This window comes from Stenella coeruleoalba, assembly GCF_951394435.1.
Source record: "Stenella coeruleoalba genome assembly, chromosome: 12".
NCBI lineage: Eukaryota > Metazoa > Chordata > Mammalia > Artiodactyla > Delphinidae > Stenella > Stenella coeruleoalba.
The window spans coordinates 82,465,004-82,484,671 of record NC_137158.1 but is presented as its reverse complement, the minus strand read 5'-3'; positions in this window follow the sequence as shown (position 1 = coordinate 82,484,671).

Genomic DNA, 19,668 nt, shown 5'->3' with positions numbered 1-19,668 from the left:
AATTTCACTTCTAACCCTAACCTTATTCTGAAAATACACCTTCACTTATAGAAGCAACATGTAGGCAGGGTTACTTGTTGTAGTGTCATAGCAAAAGTTATGAAATAACTCAAATGTCCATTAATAGGGAACTGGTTAGACACCGTACATCCATAACATGAAATACAATGCAACCCCCCCCCCAAAAAAAGAATGAGGATGCTGTTTATATGTTGCTTTGAAATGCGTCCCAGGCTATGTGGAAAATTGGAAGCATATCCTAGAAACAATAAAAATGGTTACCTATAGAGAGTGGTGGGGAAAGGTGGAGGCGAAAGAAATAAAAGCAAGACTTCTCTGACTTTGAACTTTTGAAGGTTTATATAGCCAAAAAGTACATTGAAAAGGAAACAAACCCAAAGTTGATAGCAAATTAAAATAAACTTAACTGTAAGTCACATTGGTAATGCAACTATCTTGTTACACAGAGAAAGGAATTAATTCCCCAGGGCTTTTGGACATAGTACTCTAAGAATTATCTGTGGTGAGATATATTCTAAGGTTGAGAAAGAACTGCAAAGGAATCTTCAGCTTCGCTCAGTGGTTTATAATTAATGGTAATTTTGTTGCTGTGGTTTGAAAGTATGTATATTGTAGGATAATACAAATATTTTCTTTTTTTTTTTTTTTTTTTTTTTGCGGTACGCGGGCCTCTCACTGTTGTGGCCTCTCACGTTGCGGAGCACAGGCTCCGGACGCGCAGGCTCAGCGGCCATGGCTCACGGGCCCAGCCGCTCCGCGGCATGTGGGATCTTCCCGGACCGGGGCACGAACCCGTGTCCCCTGCATCGGCAGGCAGACTCTCAACCACTGCGCCACCAGGGAAGCCCTATTTTCATTTTTAATGTACAAGACTTTAAGTGTAAGAGAAAATGATGTACAAATATAAGATCAAGGAAGTTCAGAAAAAACCTGTACTACATTTAAATTGGATATATCAATTTGAGCATATGATTTAAAAAGTATATTTACTGCTTCTGTGCACCGAAAGGGCCTAGAAGCACTAGGATGATGACCAATTGTCCCAGTTTCCCCGGGACTGAGGGGATTTCCCCAGATGCTGCACTTTGTGTTAAAACTGAAAGTGTCCCAGGCAAACAGGATGGTTGGTCGCCTTACAGTAACAATAAGCACATTTGCCATGCCTTGGTTTCTAAATTCCATTTCCACTAAATAGAACCAGAGCTCCTTGGAGAATTGGCTGATTCCTGTTCTTGAGCAGAGAACGTGCAAGATGAAATCAGACATTTTGTTGTGCCTGAATGTAAAGGTAGTGCTTAGGTTAATAAAGATAGGTCAACAGGACTTAGGAGAATAGGCAAAACTTATCTATAGGGATAGAAGTCAAATCTGGGCTTGGCTAGGAGTGGGAAACAGCAGGAATCGGTTGGAAAGGAACATGGGGGAACTTTTTGGGTTGACGAAAATATTGTAAATCATGATTAGAATGGTGGTTACCCAGTACATACATTCGTCAGTATTCATCAAACCGTACCACTAATGAGTGCGTTTAATGTAAATTATACCTCAGATTTGTTACACCTCATATAACTTTTACCCTCATGTGTATGTAAATGAACCTCAGTAACGCGTGAAGACCAACCCAATGAGAAAAGCAAAGGCTATTTCTTCAGAGCTTGCTATAGGAAGAGAGTCAACCATGATCACTTGCATTTTGGCAGAGACTCAAAGGCAAGCAGAGGAGTGGGAAGGCTTCACAGTGGAAAAAATAAGGGCTTCAGCTGTGCCCTGTTGGAGGCTGTTGGCACAGAGGAGCTGGAGGTGGCTAACAAAAAGCAAGGCATTCTATGCGGTTGGATAGGGCTGCATATTCGGCTTTCTCTCGTTGGTTCCAAGTTGGAAGTGGGGACAAAAATTAGAGAAGCAGTCAGATTTTAATCAAGTCCTGGCCGTTTTGAGCTGATTGTTATACTCATTGTTTATCTTCCTGGATTGTTACTTGTGATAGCAATCTGACTTCCTCCAAGTGTGACTTACAGCAGGCTGGCTTCCGGGGCTCCTTATAGCAGCTGAGGGGATTGGTTTCCTGGGCACGCTGCTGCAGGTTGTGGGTCAGAATTCTTGTTCCTTTTGTGGTCTGGCCATGTCCTTTTGTATATTCAGTCTTCAGAAGTAAATTTTTATTTTTATTTATTTATTTATTTTGGCCATGCCCCGTGGCATGTGGGATCTTAGCTCCCCAACCAGGGATCAAACCCTCGCCCCCTGCAGTGGAAGCGTGGAGCCTTCACCACTGGACCCCCAGGGAAGTCCCCAGAAGTAAATTTTTAAAAGACACAGGAACCAGCTTGAAGGGTCTCCCACAGGCCAAACTTAAGGCAAATTTTAGCATCAAAAAGCAAATGACTACAATTGACTATAGATACTGAATAGTTAAAAATCTGTGACTCTCCAGTTACACTTGATGAGAGACGAAGGGGGACTGTTTTTCCATCACTGGAAATGGCTATCACACCAGCTTCTTACTCTGAAAATTAGTTATTAAAAGGAAAAATATCGTTTGCTCTGCCTTCCTTAAAAAAGGAAAACTGTGGTTCACTCTGGGTGGTTGAGGAAAAACTCTTCTTTACAATAGGGTGCTAGCGGGCTTCCCTGGTGGCGCAGTGGTTGAGAGTCCGCCTGCCGATGCAGGGGACGCGGGTTCGTGCCCTGGTCCGGGAAGATCCCACATGCCGCGGAGCGGCTGAGCCTGCGCGTTCGCGTCCGGAGCCTGTGCTCCGCAACGGGAGAGGCCGCAACAGTGAGAGGCCCGCGTAACGCAAAAACAAACAAACAAAAAAACAATAGGGTGCCAGCAAGTAAATATAGAATAAATGATATAATTAGAAGGTAATTATTATGCAAGTCCTAAAGAAAGAATTGATTCAGGCAAGGATTATTAATGGACTTTAAAACCTTTATGTGGGACTTCCCTGGGGGCACAGTGGTTAAGAATCCCCCTGTCAGTGCAGGGGACACGGGTTCCAGCCCTGGTCCGGGAAGATCCCACATGCCGCGGGGCAGCTAAGCCCATGCACCACAACTACTGAGCCTGCGCTCTAGAGCCCGTGAGCCACAACTACTGAGCCTGCGTGCCACAGCTACTGAGCCCGCGTTCTAGAGCCCGTGCTCCACAACAGGAGAAGCCACCGCAATGGGAAGCCCGCGCACCGCAACGAAGAGTAGCCCCTGCTCGCCGCAACTAGAGGAAGCCCGTGCGCAGCAACAAAGACCCAACGCAGCCAAAAATAAAAATAAATAAGATAAGTAAATTTACTAAAAAAGAAAAAGCTAATGGTGTTTAGTCTTTGTCTTTGCAGACCACAAAGAACTCCACAGGTACTCTAAAAAATTATATATGATTAGATTTCTATCATAATTTTACTAGTACTATTTTTTATATATTTAAAAAAATTTTATGTGTTTATTATTTAATCAATTTATTTATTTTTGGCTGCGTTGGGTCTTCGTTGCTGTGTGTGGGCTTTCTCTAGTTGTGGCGAGCGGGGGTTACTCTTCGATACAGTGCACAGGCTTCTCATTGCCGTGGCTTTTGCTGTGGAGCACGGGCTCTAGGTGTGCGGGCATCAGTAGTTGCAGCACGTGGGCTCAGTAGTTGTGGTGCACGGGCTTAGTTGTACCGTGGCACGTGGGACCAGGGATTGAACCCGTGTCCCCTGCATTGGCAGGTGGATTCTTAACCACTGTGCCACCAGGGAAGTCCCACTAGTACTATTTTTAAAATGCTGTTTCATTGTACCTATCTCTTTGAATATAAGGCTGAACACTTTTCCAGGCTTTGCTTCCTTGTATTGTTTTGAATCAATATATTTGTCATATGGGCTTCCCTGGTGGCGCAGTGGTTGAGAGTCCGCCTGCCGATGCAGGGGACACGGGTTCGCTCCCCGGTCTGGGAAGATCCCACATGCCGCGGAGCGGCTGGGCCCATGAGCCATGGCCGCTGAGCCTGCGAGTCCGGAGCCTGTGCTCCGCAACGGGAGAGGCCACAACAGTGAGAGGCCCGCGTACCGCAAAAAAAAAAAAAAAAATTGTCATATACCCAAGAGATATTCACTAGATACCTGCCATTATTGTATTAAGTACAGTCTTTTTTTTTTTTTTTTTGCGGTACGCGGGCCTCTCACTGGCTCCGGACTCGCAGGCTCAGCGGCCATGGCTCATGGGCCCAGCCGCTCCGCGGCATGTGGGATCTTCCCAGACCGGGGAGCGAACCCGTGTCCCCTGCATCGGCAGGCGGACTCTCAACCACTGCGCCACCAGGGAAGCCCTTAAGTACAGTCTTGAAAGAGATTTTATCTCCCAAATAGTAGCTATATATTTGGATTTCAATCATTCTGAATCCTTGGTGGTAGCACGGAGCAGAGATACTAGAGGTGTAGGGAACTCAGACTCACCTGTTCTTGGAAACAGGCTTGTCCAATTACTAGGAAGTCCTTTCACTAGGAAAAATAAAGGTGACCCTTGGAGATGACTTCCGTGTCTTGATCTCCATTCCTTGTAGATAACAGCGCTTTCTGAAAAGGAATCAGTGTGCCAGCATTGAGTAAGCAACACCATCCCCCTTCCAACCTCCACCAGGGTACCATGGCACAACTGCTGGGAGCCTCGTGCTTCTTGCTCTTGGTCCCCTCATTGTGTTTGGGTCATCAGCCCGTGAGGTGAATTATGGATGCCATGAGCCAGTGTTTCTTAGTAGGAATGCTATTGGTATTTTGAGTAAGACAGATCTTTTTGTGTGTGTAAAAGTGTACTGTGCATCTTAGGACATTTAACATCCCTAGACTAACTCACTAAATGCCAGTAGCCCCTTTCTTTTTGTGTGACAACCAAAAGTGCCCCCTCTATATTTCCAGTACCTCTGGAGGGGCAGGATGCCCCTGCTGAGAACCCTAGTCAATTGTGGACATTGTGGTCTTTACCAAATAGTGGCGCCCGGTCTTCTCGCAGGCAGAATTGGCCAGTTGACCAGTTCTGGCCAGGACCAGCGGATATCTCCTGGGGCTTCTGAGAAAGAGTTTCCTCCCAGACAAGAGACATGCGCATGAGGAGAAAGTGCTTTTTTCCCCCCTCCCTTCTTGTCTCTTAACTGGCTGGGGGGGGCTGTGATCCTTGCATCTGTAGAAACCATCTTATGACCATGACTACCAGGTGGGAAAACAGAAGCCAGCCAGCTAAGAATGCAGAGTAGAGGGTGGAAAGTCCCTGGGTCCTAGATGACATTGGTAAGCTTCCAAACTAACCCAGGGACTGCCAGCTGTTGGGCTTTTTATGAAGTAAAATAGAAATGTTCTTATATTTGAAACCACTGTCCATAGGATTCCTGTTACCCATTGCCAAACACATCGTGACTTACACAGAGAAAAAGCATATTTACATGATAAACAAGTTAAAGAAAATGGAAAATTACCAACAAAGCTAGGTTTTTCTAAGGAATATATATATATGTATAAAATAAAGGAATTTACCTGCAGAGAGTTAACTGTTCAAAGTCTTAAGATATGAATTGTGTTTCCTTTACTGAACCCACGCATCAAAATAATTGTCCTTCCTGCAGCATTTTGCTTTATTGTTGCTTTGACATTACTTTATGACTACAGCCCTCATTGTTCAGCAGTGCGATAAAGCAGACATTTCAATTCCATCATTCACTTCCAGAAAATCAGACTTTACAAGACACAGACTTAGGTACATTAAAAATATAAGGAGCTTGGAGAACCTTATATTCAGAACTTTTCAAAATACTATTCTGCTTGCTCTGATGCTCACAAACTGTGTTTAACCTATGGGAGCAACAGGTAAATTCTGTTGGGTCGAACACTCAGTGAAACCTCTTCTAATTTTTAAAAAGGAAAGCTGTATGTTCCCCACACATTAAAGACCTACTAGCTCAGGAGACGGTCCATCTGGAAACCATATGCCCGATTCCCCAAGACAAACTGCAGATCTGTGCTTCTGCCAGAGAAGTGCACTGGACTCTGGGCAGTTGTTGTAATACTGACCGTGCTGACCACCTGCTACAGATGTCTGTTAGGAACAATTGCAGACTTATTTTCATTGCTCTTTCCTGCCTTTATTAACCTCCTAACTATTTTCCTCTGTCCCACTCATCTGTGTCTGGTGCTGCCAGCCAAGTCCAGGCCTTCGTCTTTTCTCCTAGTTGGTTCCCTGCCGCCCATCAAAACCATCTTGCACACAGGAAGCAAGCCCTTTTCTAATGTAACTGAGCAAGGGCTCACGTGGCAGCAGTGCAGAAAGCCCAACTCATAGTGGGTGTTTGCAGCAAAGTAAGGGCTTATTTGCAGGGTATCAGGCAAGAGAGCGGGAGACAAGCCTCAGGTCCACTCTGTCTTGGACTTTGAGTTAGGGATGTTTTAAAGGGGAAGAACAAAGAAACTGGGATTAATCATCGTTTTGTGACATTTCTGACGAGACGTGATGGGGCGCATTCAGGGTGGTATGGCTGTGGATTTGTGACATTTCCTAATCGTGGTTTTAGGAGCCAGGATGTCTGCGGTTTACCATTCCCTGGCCAGGTGGTCCGTGGCTCTGGGGTCTGTGAGCTCAACTTGCCCCAGAGAAACAACCCGAGTTTGTACGTTAATGATAAGATCTACTACAACTTTAGTACATTAACGACGTTATCGATACAGCAATCTCAGGCATCTGACTCTGGTTGGTTAGTGTTCAGTTAGCACAGGATGGAGATTGGAGGAGACAAGAAAGGAATTGAGGTCAGAGGAGACAAGCAAGGCAATAAAGTTTGGGATAGAGAGATTAATCATGAACTCAGCAGGGGAACTCAGTTTTAGGGAGACTCGGTTTCACTAATACAATTCCGGGAAGTTCCACCTCTGGAGAAACGGAGTAGACAGACTTTTCCATGTTACTCTGTCTAAGCACAACTTAAGCTGGAAAAACCAACAGGTGCTGACAAAACATGCTGCCCCAACAAAAGCCTGCCGCCTGTAACCAAAGGACCAGGGAAGGGGCAGCCCAGCAAGACAGCCTTTAGACAGCAACCACTGTCTCCATCATTTACTCCTGCAAAGGCTCTTGATCTAAACCCCAGTGAGCCTGGATGTGATTAATTGGAGAAGACACCAGGGCTGGATTGCCCCACAACCTTGGCACTGGAATCAGAGTCATTTGGTACAACTTTTCAACAAATTGCAAAAGAGAAAGTGCTTTATAGTACTCTGGGAAAGAGCACCACCTAGTGATGAACCAAAAGCAAAAAAATGTAAACGTAAATACTGTGCTTCCAAGCCCTCGGTCAAAGCCAAGTCAATGTGGGTTGTTAAATCACTACCCGATCCCAACCTGGGGAGGCAGGCGGGGGTGTGCAGTCAGGAGAAGGGACTGATGAAGCCCAGATGGAATGTGCTAGAATGTTGCAGTTCAAAGCTGGGCTCATCCCTCTTGGGATGGGAAAAGTCTGTATGAGATGTGTCACCCAGTGTGGGGCTCAGAGAAATCCAAGGTGTGGCTGGGTTTCTGGAGAGGAAAAAAAATACGGGGGAAGGTATAGGCAGAAAGAGAGGTGGGAAACTATGGGCAACATTTTGCTGGATGTTTCCATACGTTGTTTCATTAGTCCTCACAACCAGACATCTAGAGGAGTAAAGGCTTGTATTTGTCCCGTTTGACAGATGGGACAACTGAGGCACAGAGATTCAATAACAGCACAGATAAGGAGGGGTAATCAACTCGGATGAAGTTAAGCTGATTTCAGAGTCCACTCAAATGTACACAACAGGCTTCCCTTAGGGACATATGCAAAAATAGAAACCTTTGGCAAAATAATGGTCCAACTACGGCGAAGCGTGTGACCTAGAATACGTTTAATTTCATCAGACTGATACTTAGATAAAATGTCCTGTATTTGGGACATCCTTATTTTCTGCCCGCAGACCTTTGAACTGCAATAAGTCTCCCTCTCAGCAGAAGAAACCTTAGATACAGAGGAAGGGGATTTTGGTTTTGGTCCTGGGAAATAAATGCTGAATATAGCCAAGCAATCCAATAAGTTTGAGTAGTGCTTCTGCCCCAGACAGAGGAATAGCCAAACGGTAATGACGGCAGGTTTGGAGGCAAGGTAAGAGGGGCTGCAGTGTCCCCAGAGTCTTTCCTAATAAGGAAAACCAGGCTGTCCAAGGCCACGTGCAGAAGGCATGGAAAAGTTAGATGTGTCTTGGCAAACAAGTGTTTTCAGAGGCCCATTCTGGGAGCAGGGCTCAGCAGTGATGTAGGACTGTGGGGGAGCCATGTGGTGGTACCTGCTAGTTACATTCCCAGTAAGACCACAGGCAGAAGCCCCGATGCAGAGAAAGGGACCAAGCTGCTAGAAGAAGGGACAGGTGAGGGCCAGGAAGTGTTTGCAGGCCTCAGACATTGGAAAAAGGGAATGAGTAATACATACAGGATCAACGCGAGCAGACACATGTGCTTGTTGTGGGAAGGAATCTTACTAGAAGGCATTAAAATGAGGTAAGTATTTAATAAGTTTTTAAAGGATAAACCACGGTATGGCGTTGACCAAGGCATTTTTCTAAGCTCCACTACGTACTTGACTTCAGCCTTGGCCTTTGAAAAACTGGAGTCAAGTGCTATCTTCACTGTCATTTGGGCCATCCCTGACCTCGTGCTGGAGAAGTGATTGTGTAACAGCTAAGGTTACCACCATATTCAACTGGAGTAATGACGTCAGCCATATAATCAAGGCGTGTTGTTCAGATTAATTTGAAACTCTAGAGAGTTCCTAGATATAGCATGGGGTGACAATCTTCCTATGTTCTGTGTTCACTGAAATTCTATCAGTTAGTTGTATAAATGCATATTCATTATACAAGAACTTTAAAGGAGCTAAATACATCTCCCTTATTAAATATCATTATTTAAATTCTTATAAACATTTATTGGCTCAAAAGAATACAACAGTCTTCTTAAAGTTACCTACTTAATATTGTTATAACTTTCAACCTATCTTCAAATGTATTTAACCTTTTAAAAGTTCTTAATAATTATCTTTGTACATAAGATGCATGATTAAAATTAACTTTCACAATCACCATTAAATATTATGGTATTTAACCCTTGCAGTAATAAGTACACACTTATACTTCAATTGACAATGACAGTTGTCATGAGGTATAGCAATGACCTCATCAGTAATCTAGCAGCTGACATGCTGAGAAATTATTATAATATGAAGTATTTAACATTACTTTAAATTTGAACAACTGCTGAATGTTTTAATAAGAGAATAGTTTAATTTATTTTGAATAAAACTTCAGATTTATTCTTGAATTTCAAAGGTTCCTTCTGTGATGGTGCTATTTGTTGTTGACCAAGCATTGATCATAACAATTGGCTATTAGGCATTCAACTAAAGTGTGCATTGATTGCATTTCTAAAGTCTTTAGAAAGTGACTAATAGAATTATCATCATATTTCTTGGTATCCTGTGAATATTCATCGACATCTTAACACTTATTACAATTACCAGTTATAGAATCCTTAATATATGTATTTGTGTGTGCGACAGACACCTGTTAAATACCCACCAAGCCCATTTCCTCCTCTTCCTTGGCACGGAGGTCAGCTACATGGTCCTGCTTCTCTTACAGTCAGATGCGGTGCGTGGCTGAGCAGAGAATGGTGTGTGGGCAGAGGGGATGTATAGCACTTCCAGGCTGGGCCCATTACCACCTTTCTCATTCTCTTTGCCATCTGCCCGCCGGTGGAGCAGAAGGCAGGAGCATGCACGCTGGCCTGTGTGATGTAAGCCCTGGAGAAGTGGGAGTCTGTCTGTCAGAACAGCTAGTGCTACTCTTACTAATAGTCTTCTAAAGAAATTTCAAGAAATGTTTGAAAATAACTCAGGAAGCCATTAAATGTCTAGAAGCATCTAAGTTATAACTTTGCACACTCCTTTATAAATTCAAAGGTCACGTCTGGGCTGATTGGGGATGGGTACTCTTAGGCAAGATGCTGGCATGAGCAAAGTTCCTCCTCTAAAATTGCACCAAAATGACTCATGGGACAGACTTATGGGGAAAAAACCTCCAGATTAGTGCTGGAAATCTGGAGGCCACTCAAAGGCCAGAAATATGGGAGGATTTCTGGTAGATGTAGCATTGATGTGTTACCATCACAGTGAGTAACAGTGACTCATAGTATGTGGTCATGAAGTGACTTTCTTTTTGTCCCCAACTGTGTCATTATATTGGCCTGGTGGACTTGTTTTTTTCCTTGCCCCTGGACCAAAATGCTGGCCCCATGACCATTTTAAAAAAAATTCTTAGGTAATAAAAAGTCATAAAATCACTTGAAGTCAGAACATAGGCACTATTGTAAATGTCCAGTCCTGTGTCATAAAACTTCTGATTTAAAGTTGGGACTTTGCCTCCTTCAGCACAAGCCTGTAGGAAGCCAGCAGCCCGCAGTGAAAGAAAGGTGGGAAGCCGGTGGGTGTTAGGTTTCCCTCCTTGTTCTTGCGTTTCTCCTCTTCTAGCAAGCGCATTGTGGCTTCAGACTTCTCCAGGGATCGAGCTGCGGGAATGTGGAGGTTCTGGTACTGTTCGTGGTGGTGGAGTGGGGGGATTCGTGGGGGGGGGTGTCTTACCTGACCACCACTGTCTTGCCTGGCCGTTGTTTAAAGTGGACTCTTTATCTCCTGGTTTTGGAGACCATCCTGATGCTGATTTCTCACTTGGAGTTCAGTCTGAAAACCGAGGGACTGCATCGTGTTCCAGGGACACAAGAAAAGAAACCCAAATCTCTGCCTTGGACTTGAAAAGTTGAGGCTGAATCTAAAAGAAAACCAGGCCAATGGAAACTCAAAATTTAACAAAATGGACATTATGTCCCAAAGACCAGACCTTTAAACACAACTTCCAAAGTGCGATCACAGAGATATTTGTTCTTCATTTAGCACAAATAGATGAAAATCTTCTTCCATGTGATCAGAAAAGTTGGAGTCACGCAGACATAGAAAAAAAACTTATGGTTACTAGAGGGAAAGGGTGGGGAGGATAAATTAGGAGTTTGGGATGAACAGATACACACTACTATATATAAAATAGATAAACAACAAGGACCTATTGTATAGCACAGGAAACTATACTCAATATCTTGTAATAACGTATAATGGAAAAGAATCTGAAAAAGTTATATATTTGTGTGTGTGTGTGTATATATATATATATTTATTTACATATGTAACTGAATCACTTTGCTGTATACCTGAAACAAACACAATATTGTAAATCAGTTATACTTCTGGGGACTTCCCTGGTGGTCCAGTGGTTAAGAATCCGCCCTCCAGTGCAGGGGATGCGCGTTCGATCCCTGTTTGGGGAGCTAAGATCCCACATGCCGCGGGGCAACTAAGCCCGTGTGCCGCAACTACCGAGCCCGTGCGCTGTGGAGCCCACGCGCCACGACTAGAGAGAAGCCTGCGTGCTGCAATGAATATCCCGTGTCCCGCAACTAAGACCCGACACAGCCAAATAAATTAATTAATTTAAAAAAAAGTTGGAGTCAGAATAAAATGTCACACAGTTACCTTAAACAATGTATTTTATTTATTATTATTTTATTTATTAATTTATTTATTTTTGGCTGCGTTGGGTCTTTGTTGCTGCACGCAGGCTTTCTCTAGTTGTGGTGAGCGGGGGCTACTCTTCGTTGTGGTGCACGGGCTTCTCATTGCGGTGGCTTCTCTTGTTGCGGAGCACAGGATCTAGGCATGCGGGCTTCAGTAGTTGTGGTGCACGGGCTCAGTAGTTGTGGCTCGCGGGCTCTAGAGCAGAGGCTCAGTAGCTGTGGCGCACCGGCTTAGTTGCTCTGCGGCATGTGGGATCTTCCCGGACCAGGGCTCGAACCCGTGTCCCCTGCATTGGCAGGCGGATTCTTAACCACTGCACCACCAGGGAAGTCCCAACAATGCATTTTAATTTAAACAAGCAAATGCATATTCATTCAATACTTTTCGAATGAAGAGACAGAATTGATGCGTGGCCTGTGATTTCCATTTTCAGTTCTCTGAAGTGGAGTGGGAACTTAGACACCTAAACAGCAATCTGATCCTTTATCTGTTTCATGATTTTCCCGATGTTGTGTACTTGTTTTGCCCACATCTAATTGAACAGCGATTGTTTTTAGTGGCTCACCTTTATTGTCTTCGTAAAGCATTCGATTTAGTTTTCATTAAAATAACTTCCTTTCTTTTCACACTCATTTTGTCAGTTTACAGAATACTTAATTAAATTACATAATTTCAAGAACTAGTAAATAAGTAAGACTAGAAGTGAATCTGTTTTGGGAGCAAATACACCTCACTCCTGGTAAAGTGACTCAAACTGTTGGGGGCAGTGGTGAGTGCTCTGGCCTGATCATTTGTGGGCCATGGGCATCCGTCCCAATGCTCTACAGACGAACAGGAGAATGTCTGTTAATCTAGAAAGTTGTTGAAATAGACTGTCTATTAAAAAGCTTCTACTGTATTTCTTCTGCCTGAACCAGCATGGTATAGTGGAAAAAGCATGGATCTTGCGGTCAAACAGACCTAGGTTTAAATCTTGTATTGTTTCTAGTTCAGTGACTTTAGGAAAATTACTTAATGTCTCTGAATCTCAATTTCTTTACTTGTAACAATTGGTAAACTATTCATGAGAGTTCAACAAAATCAATTAGGGGAATTGCCTAGTGGCGCAGTGGTTAAGAATCCACCTACCAATGCAGGGGGCACGGGTTCGATCCCTGGTCAGGGAAGTAAGATCCCACATGCCACGTGGTGTGGCAAAAAAAAAACCATAAACAAAACCAATTAGTAAAGATTCTGGTAAGTAGGTGCTCAGTAAACAATAGCTGCTGCTGCTGCTGTTGTTGTTATTTTTTTATTATTATGTGTGGTTGTTTACCTGTTGGTCTTCACCTAACCAAAAATCTGGTTTTGTTGTGCCAGTTAGATGTCTTCCATTTCATCCCTAGCTGGGCTGGCCACACTGCGAAATGAGTCTGATTCCTGGGTCTGCAGCCAGCTGGCATTGTCATCCTCCTCTGGACTTCCATGACTCAGCTACTGTGACTGACTATGTGGTGGTTACAGACAGTGGGGGAGAAGGACTCTCACCATCTTCCCGTCCCGCGTGCCGGTACATCAGAAGGACCCCCGCTGGTAAATGTTGCTGCACCACTGGCTGCCCGTGAGCCCCCCGAGGATACGCTATGTGGAGTGGAATAGGCTGGCTTCTGGACACACAAGTCCAGCTAGTGGGATTAACTGGTTTCTTGTCTGGAAAGACCTAATGGGTCCACCCCTAATGGCACTCAACATAGCATGGGGTGACAGATCTGTACTGTGACTGCTGACCCCTGGCTAGGCCACCAGAATGTTTCTTTTATTTATTTAGTGCTATTTGGGGCTGTGCCATGCAGCAGAATGTTTCTTTTGAAGCCAGGCCTTCCCCTCCCCGTGGAGGTGGCTCTGGGTTTGTGAAAAACAGGGGTGGCCTTGCCTTCCTTATAGCTGGACAGGATACTGCTGCCATTGACTCCCTTTCCGTTGACCCAGTAAGTGCTTGGCTCCCAAACTTGCCCACATCCTGGCAGATGACTGTTGTGAGCATGCTAGGTATCTTACCTTGATACTCCTTGGCTGCGGGTGTCTGGACTGTATTGTGGTATCTGGTTGCAGGGCCCCCTACGTACCTGACCCCAGGGATATCGCGGAAGAGGAGTGGACCAGGATCATAAGGGCCGTGCAGGGCACGTAGGGGTGGAGCGTGTGGCCAGGCCACTCAGGATGGCGGTTCTCTTGCTCTCGTCCATCCCCTGCTCTACCAGGGCCTGCTTCACCTACACCTACTCACATGACTGACCTTCCTACTACTAGCCCCAGGCCCCCCGCTGGTGATTATCTTATCAAAGGGGTGGTGAGGGGCCTGCCCTTCTGCTGGTTTCCCTGGTAACTAATGAGCCCACCTGAAGTCAATTCCCGCTACAACTGGTCATCTCCCCTTCCTCCTGGGGGTGAAGGCTGCCTCCATGTCCTGCCCAGCACCGTGGGGTGTTGCTCCAGGACCTTGCTTCCCTCCCCCTTCCATTAAACCATTGATGTCAAGAAAGAAAGGAAGAGAGAGGGAGGGAGGGGGAGAGAGAGAGAGAAAGAGAAAGAGAAAGGGAAGAAAGAACGAAAGGGAAAGAGAAAGAAAATCTGGTTCACTGTCCTGTTTTCCCACTTTGCCCAATGCCCCAATGTTTTGCTCACAGCTGCTCAAATAATGCCTCCCAAAGGACGTTAGTAATTTTTCACAACTGTGTTTACCCTTTTGATTGAGAAACTTGTGGGTGATGATGTATGGTTGTTTTTTTTGCAGGTACATACATTCTTTCCCAGATTGTTGGCATCGTTTAGCCTAACTTTGCTCCAATTTATAGGTTTTCTGCAACTATGTTTTTCTTAGTAACAGTTACTAAAAACTTCTTTAATCTCCCTTAGAAGTTATTTGTCTTGCTACTAATTGGAAGTTCATCAGACCAAGCTTCAGGCCAGGACTGTATTGAGGCTGAGAAGACTTGAACATGGAAGGGCTGGGGTAGCATCACATGCAACGGGCCAACTGTGCCCAGAGCATCACCCACCTGGCGCCTGGACCTCTCTGATCTCCTTCTGAGCCCTTCTTGGTCCCTCATTCTATTCCTCAACCTTGCTTTTCGTGATCTGGCATCTCTTTGCCGACTAACTCACTTGGTTTGACGTTTTTGTTAATAGTTTTACCTCTAGGACAGTGGTTCTCAACTGGGATGACTTGGCACCCAAGAAACATTTGGCCACGCTTGAGGCATTTTTATTGTCACGAGTGGAGGTGGGTGAGGGCTACCGGCATCTAGTGTGGAGTGGCCGGGCGGCAGGTGAATAGCCTACAATATACAGGACAGCCCTCACAGCGGGAGGGTTATCTGGTCCAAAGTGTCAGCAGCGCTGAGGTTGAGGTTGAACCCCCTGCTCTCTAGGTTCTGGCCTTTGACCCCAGTCTCCAGTCTTTGAGTGGCCTCAGGCCTTCCTGTCAGCACCCCCAGACACCACTATCCTTCCTGGGTGACAGGCTCCGCAGGACTATGACGGAGCTCCCGAGGGTGAGGGCACTGGCTCGTTCTACCCCGAGCTCACAGCAAGCTCAGCAGCCAGAGGACAGTCCGTGCAGGTTGTTTAATGAGCAACAGTAGAACGTGAAGTTTAAAGCACTCGTTGAAATCCATTCTCAACTACCCTCCAACTCAATTAATAGTGGCAGCTGCTACCGAAAGCAAGATTATGAAATCCCCGAAGCCTGGCGCAGAGGTGGAAAGGCTCTTGTTCTGGGCGCGCTGGGCAGGTTTGGTCGCTTTTCCCATCAGGAAATACAGAAGAGGGACTGAGGAGAAATAAGAGCTGCCTCGGGCTTTAACAGTGTCGGGCTTGATCCTTCCCAGTTTTGCTCCCCCCTCACGCCCTTGGAGAAAGGGGGTCAGGGGGTGAATGCAGCTTGTTCATTGAGGGTGAACTTGGACACCAGAGCCCACTTCTCTTTTTTGGCCACGCCGCTTGGCATGTGGGATCTTAGTTCCCCGACCAGCGATTGAACTGTGCCCCCTGCAGTGGAAGCCTGGAGTCCTAACCACTGGACCGCCAGGGAAGTCCTCAGAGCCCACTTTTCGTCACCACGTTTCTGAAGGTGTGGGCACCAGCTGGTCTTAAAGGGAGCGTGGTGAGGAAGCATGAACCAGGCCGCCCTGGATGCTGCATGACTGGTCAAAGGAGCATTCACCCAGAACAGGGGCCGGGGGCCAACAGCCTGGGCAGGGGTGGGGGGGTCTGTGGCTGAGAGCCAGTCGGGGTGAGGCTGAAACAGACATGTCTCCTTTACGAAAACTCGCCATATGTGGGGACCGTTAAAATGCAGTTGAGTCAGGCCAAGAGAGACCGCACTTCTCCCTCGGCCCCTTGTGGCTGGAGCTGGCGTCGCTAGGACCTGGGGCCAGGTGACACCTAGGTGGGAGCCCTCCGGGAAGGGCCATCCCTCCGGAGTGCAGACTCCCCTTCCTCTCCCTGCAGGTGGGTGCAGCCAGCCTCTGAAGGAGAGGGGAGGGCCAGCGGGAGTCCCAGGTGGGAAGGAGACTCTGTGATTGCGATGATAAACTCCACAATGGCTGACATTTTGATAACCAGATTGGCTTACAGAAACTACTGACCTGCTGTATTAGTTTGCTTGGGTTGCCGTAGCAAAACACCACAGACCGGGTGGCTTAAACAGCAGAGGTTTATTTCCTCACAGTTCTGGAGGCTGGGAGTCTGAGATCAAGGTGCTGGCAGAGTTGGTTTCTTCTTAGGTCTCTCGCCTTGGCTTGTAGACGGCCTGCTGCTTGCTGTGTCTTCACGTGGCCTGTGTCCTCACCCCTTTTTATAAGGACACCAGTCACACTAGTTTAGGGCTCACCCCAGTGGTCTTGTTTTACCTTAACTACCTTTTTAAAGGCTCTGTCTCCATACGTTTGTTTTCTAAGCCTGGGAGTCTGTTTCTGTTTTGTAAGTTCATTTGTATCATTTTTTTTAGATTCCACATATAAGTGATGTCATATGATATTTGTCTTTCTCTGTCTGACTTGCTTAGTATGGCGGGGCAGGGAGGGATAGACTGGGAGTTTGGGGTTAACATAAACACACTACTATATATAAAATAGATAACCGACAAGGACCTACTGTGTAGCACAGGGAACTCTACTCAATATTCTGTAATAACCTATATGAGAAAAGAATCTGAAAAAGAATGGATAAATGTATATGTATAACTGAATCACTTTGCTGTACACCTGAACGTAACAACATTGTACATCAACTATACTCCAATATAAAATAAAAATTAAATTAAAAATAAATTAAAAAAAATTTAAAAGTGCCTGATACAAAAAAAAGTCTCTGTCTCCAAATACGGCCACATTCTAAGGTACTGGAGGTTAGGACTTCAACACATGCATCTGGGTGGGGACACAATACAGCCCGTGAGAGCTGAATTAAGTTCTAAACTGGTCTGGGATAAAACTAAGATACCTGCCCAAGGGGGACCGGAGTGCTCGGGGCGAATGTGGAGAGCAGGAGATCGGCTGGTTTGTGCATCACTGAGAGGCTACTCTTCAAACGCAATGAAAGAGTAACTGATCAGCCTCCTTTCATAGTCAGCCAGAGCACCTTATGCCAACGAAAAGCTGACTAGTTCCTTAAACTAAATTAATATCTTAAGGTTAAAAATACCTGCAGGCTTATTGTACGCAATTTTATCCAATTACCCACCAAAGGGCCAGTGCAGATGAAAGCCAGCACCAGAGTTAGGTGATGCAGGCCAGGATGGGGAGTGTGCTGGGACGTGCCTGAGATGGACCAAGTGCTGGCATGAACCTCTGTGGTATGTGAGGCCGTGCATCCTGCATACCTCCTCTGCATCCCTCAGGGTGGGGATGCAGCCCCTGGCGTATGCTGGCCAGAAGACGTAGCTGGCCTGAGCTCCTTGTGCTTGGTCATTGCCCTCAGTGGTCAGTGTCAGTTCATCTTGGGTAGCTCGTGAGAGTTATTCTTAGAACTGTGCCCGTGAATTCAACCTCACTCCATGATAAATCCTGGGCTATTAATTGGAATTCTGTGGTATAATGACTAACAAATCTCCCCACCCCTTACACAGAATGCCTTGCCCATGTTGTGTTTTACCTGGTGTGATGGTTAGTTTAAGGTGTCAACTTGGAGGATGTTTTGGATGAGATTAGCATTTAAGTCAGTGAATTTCTGGGTAAAGTAGATTGTCCTCTCAAATGTGGGTGGGCCTCATCCAATCAGTTGAAGGCCTAGATAGAACAAAAACTGACCTCCCTCAAGCGAGAGGGAATTCTCCATCAGATTGCCTTCACACTGGCTGCACCACTGGCTCTCCTGAGTCTCCAGCCTGCTGGGCCTCACTACAGATTTCGGTTGTGCCAGCCTCCGTAATTGCATGAGCCAGTTCCTTATGATACATCTTTCTCTTGATATATACACCCAACCTAGCCGTTCTGTTTCTCTGGAGAACCCTGACTGACACGCCTGGAGTGATGATGATGGTGGGTTGTTCATCCCCCTGAAGGGGCGGACATTGCCTCGTTTTTATGGAGGGATCTTATGGAGGCACTTCCTGGACTCTAACTAGGAGACCACCTTTCTTTTCACCCTTCGTCCATTCTGTTCTGGTTTCTCAGGTTCATGGCCAGCCAGTCTAATTCTCTCCATAGATAAGGGTGGGAAAGTCAGTCAGGTGGGATGGTGCCAAGGGAAGCTCCAGGAAGCAGGGTCTTCCCTGAGGCTAAGAAGCAAATGTGATTGAAGGGGCGAATGACCCAAGGGAGAACAGAGGACCAGTTCAAGCCTCAGGGCCAAGAGCTAGGACCTGAATCATTTGCAAGAGATGAGGCCAGAGATGAATCAGGAGTTGAGAAGACAGGAATAAGCTGGGAAACAGCATAGGATGGGGAAGTTTCAAACACTGAGCTGCAAACAAGACAGGGTTGAGTTCAACTTTATTGGGTGCAAGGGATGTGGCAGAGGGTGTGGCAGCTGTTTAAAGGCACAGTGATGTCAGTGTTAATAGAGCAGTCCATTTGAAGCCCAGCTCTACTACCTACTGGCTCTGTGTGTGACCTTGGTCAAGTCACTATCTTTGTGCAAAAGAGGAATAATAAGCCACTCTACAGAGATGCTGTGTGAATTACGAGATGATGTGGAGCATTAGAACCGGTACCCAGCACACACTAAGGATCTACTCAATTACATCAGTTCCCTTCGCCCTTTGTGGATACCATCAACTGACCACCCATCTTGTTCAATAAAACACTTCCATTCTGAGCCAAGCTTCCCCTTTCCGTTCTAGTAGTTAATGTGTTCTTTGAGGATGCAATCTAATTATAATTAGCCCGATGATGTGGGGGAAAAGCTCACTTTGAAACCTTTGCTAATGATACTATATCTCTACCATCATTTTCTGTTTTAGCCTAGATCACTGAGTTCATTTTGGCAATTTAAGTACTACTCTTGGTACTATTAGCAATCCCAGTTACGCAAAGGGAAGTTGGTCCGGCAGTTCTCACTTAGATTCCTGCCTGCGTAAGATTTGTGATACAAGGGACGAAAAGGAAAAGAGAGAAAAAAGAGAGAGTGTAGCTAAAGTCATTCCATGAATGGTCAGAGCTCATAACCAAGCATGTGAAAATATGTCTTGTAGAAGGATATGTGGCAGAGACTATTTTCCAATCCACTATTCATTTTCCCTTTAGTTAAGGAATTCCACATTTTTTTTCCTTTTTTTTAAAAAAAATTGATTACTTTTTGGCTGCTTTGGGTCTTTGTTGCTGCGCGCGGGCTTTCTCTAGTTGCGGCAAGCGGGGGCTCCTCTTCCTTGCAGTGCGCGGGCTTCTCATTGCGGTGGCTTCTCTTTGTGGCGGAGCACGGGCTCTAGGCTCGCGGTCTTCAGTAGTTGTGGCTTGCGGGCTCTAGAGCGCAGGCTCAGTAGTTGTGGTGCACGGGCTTAGTTGCTCCACAGCATGTGG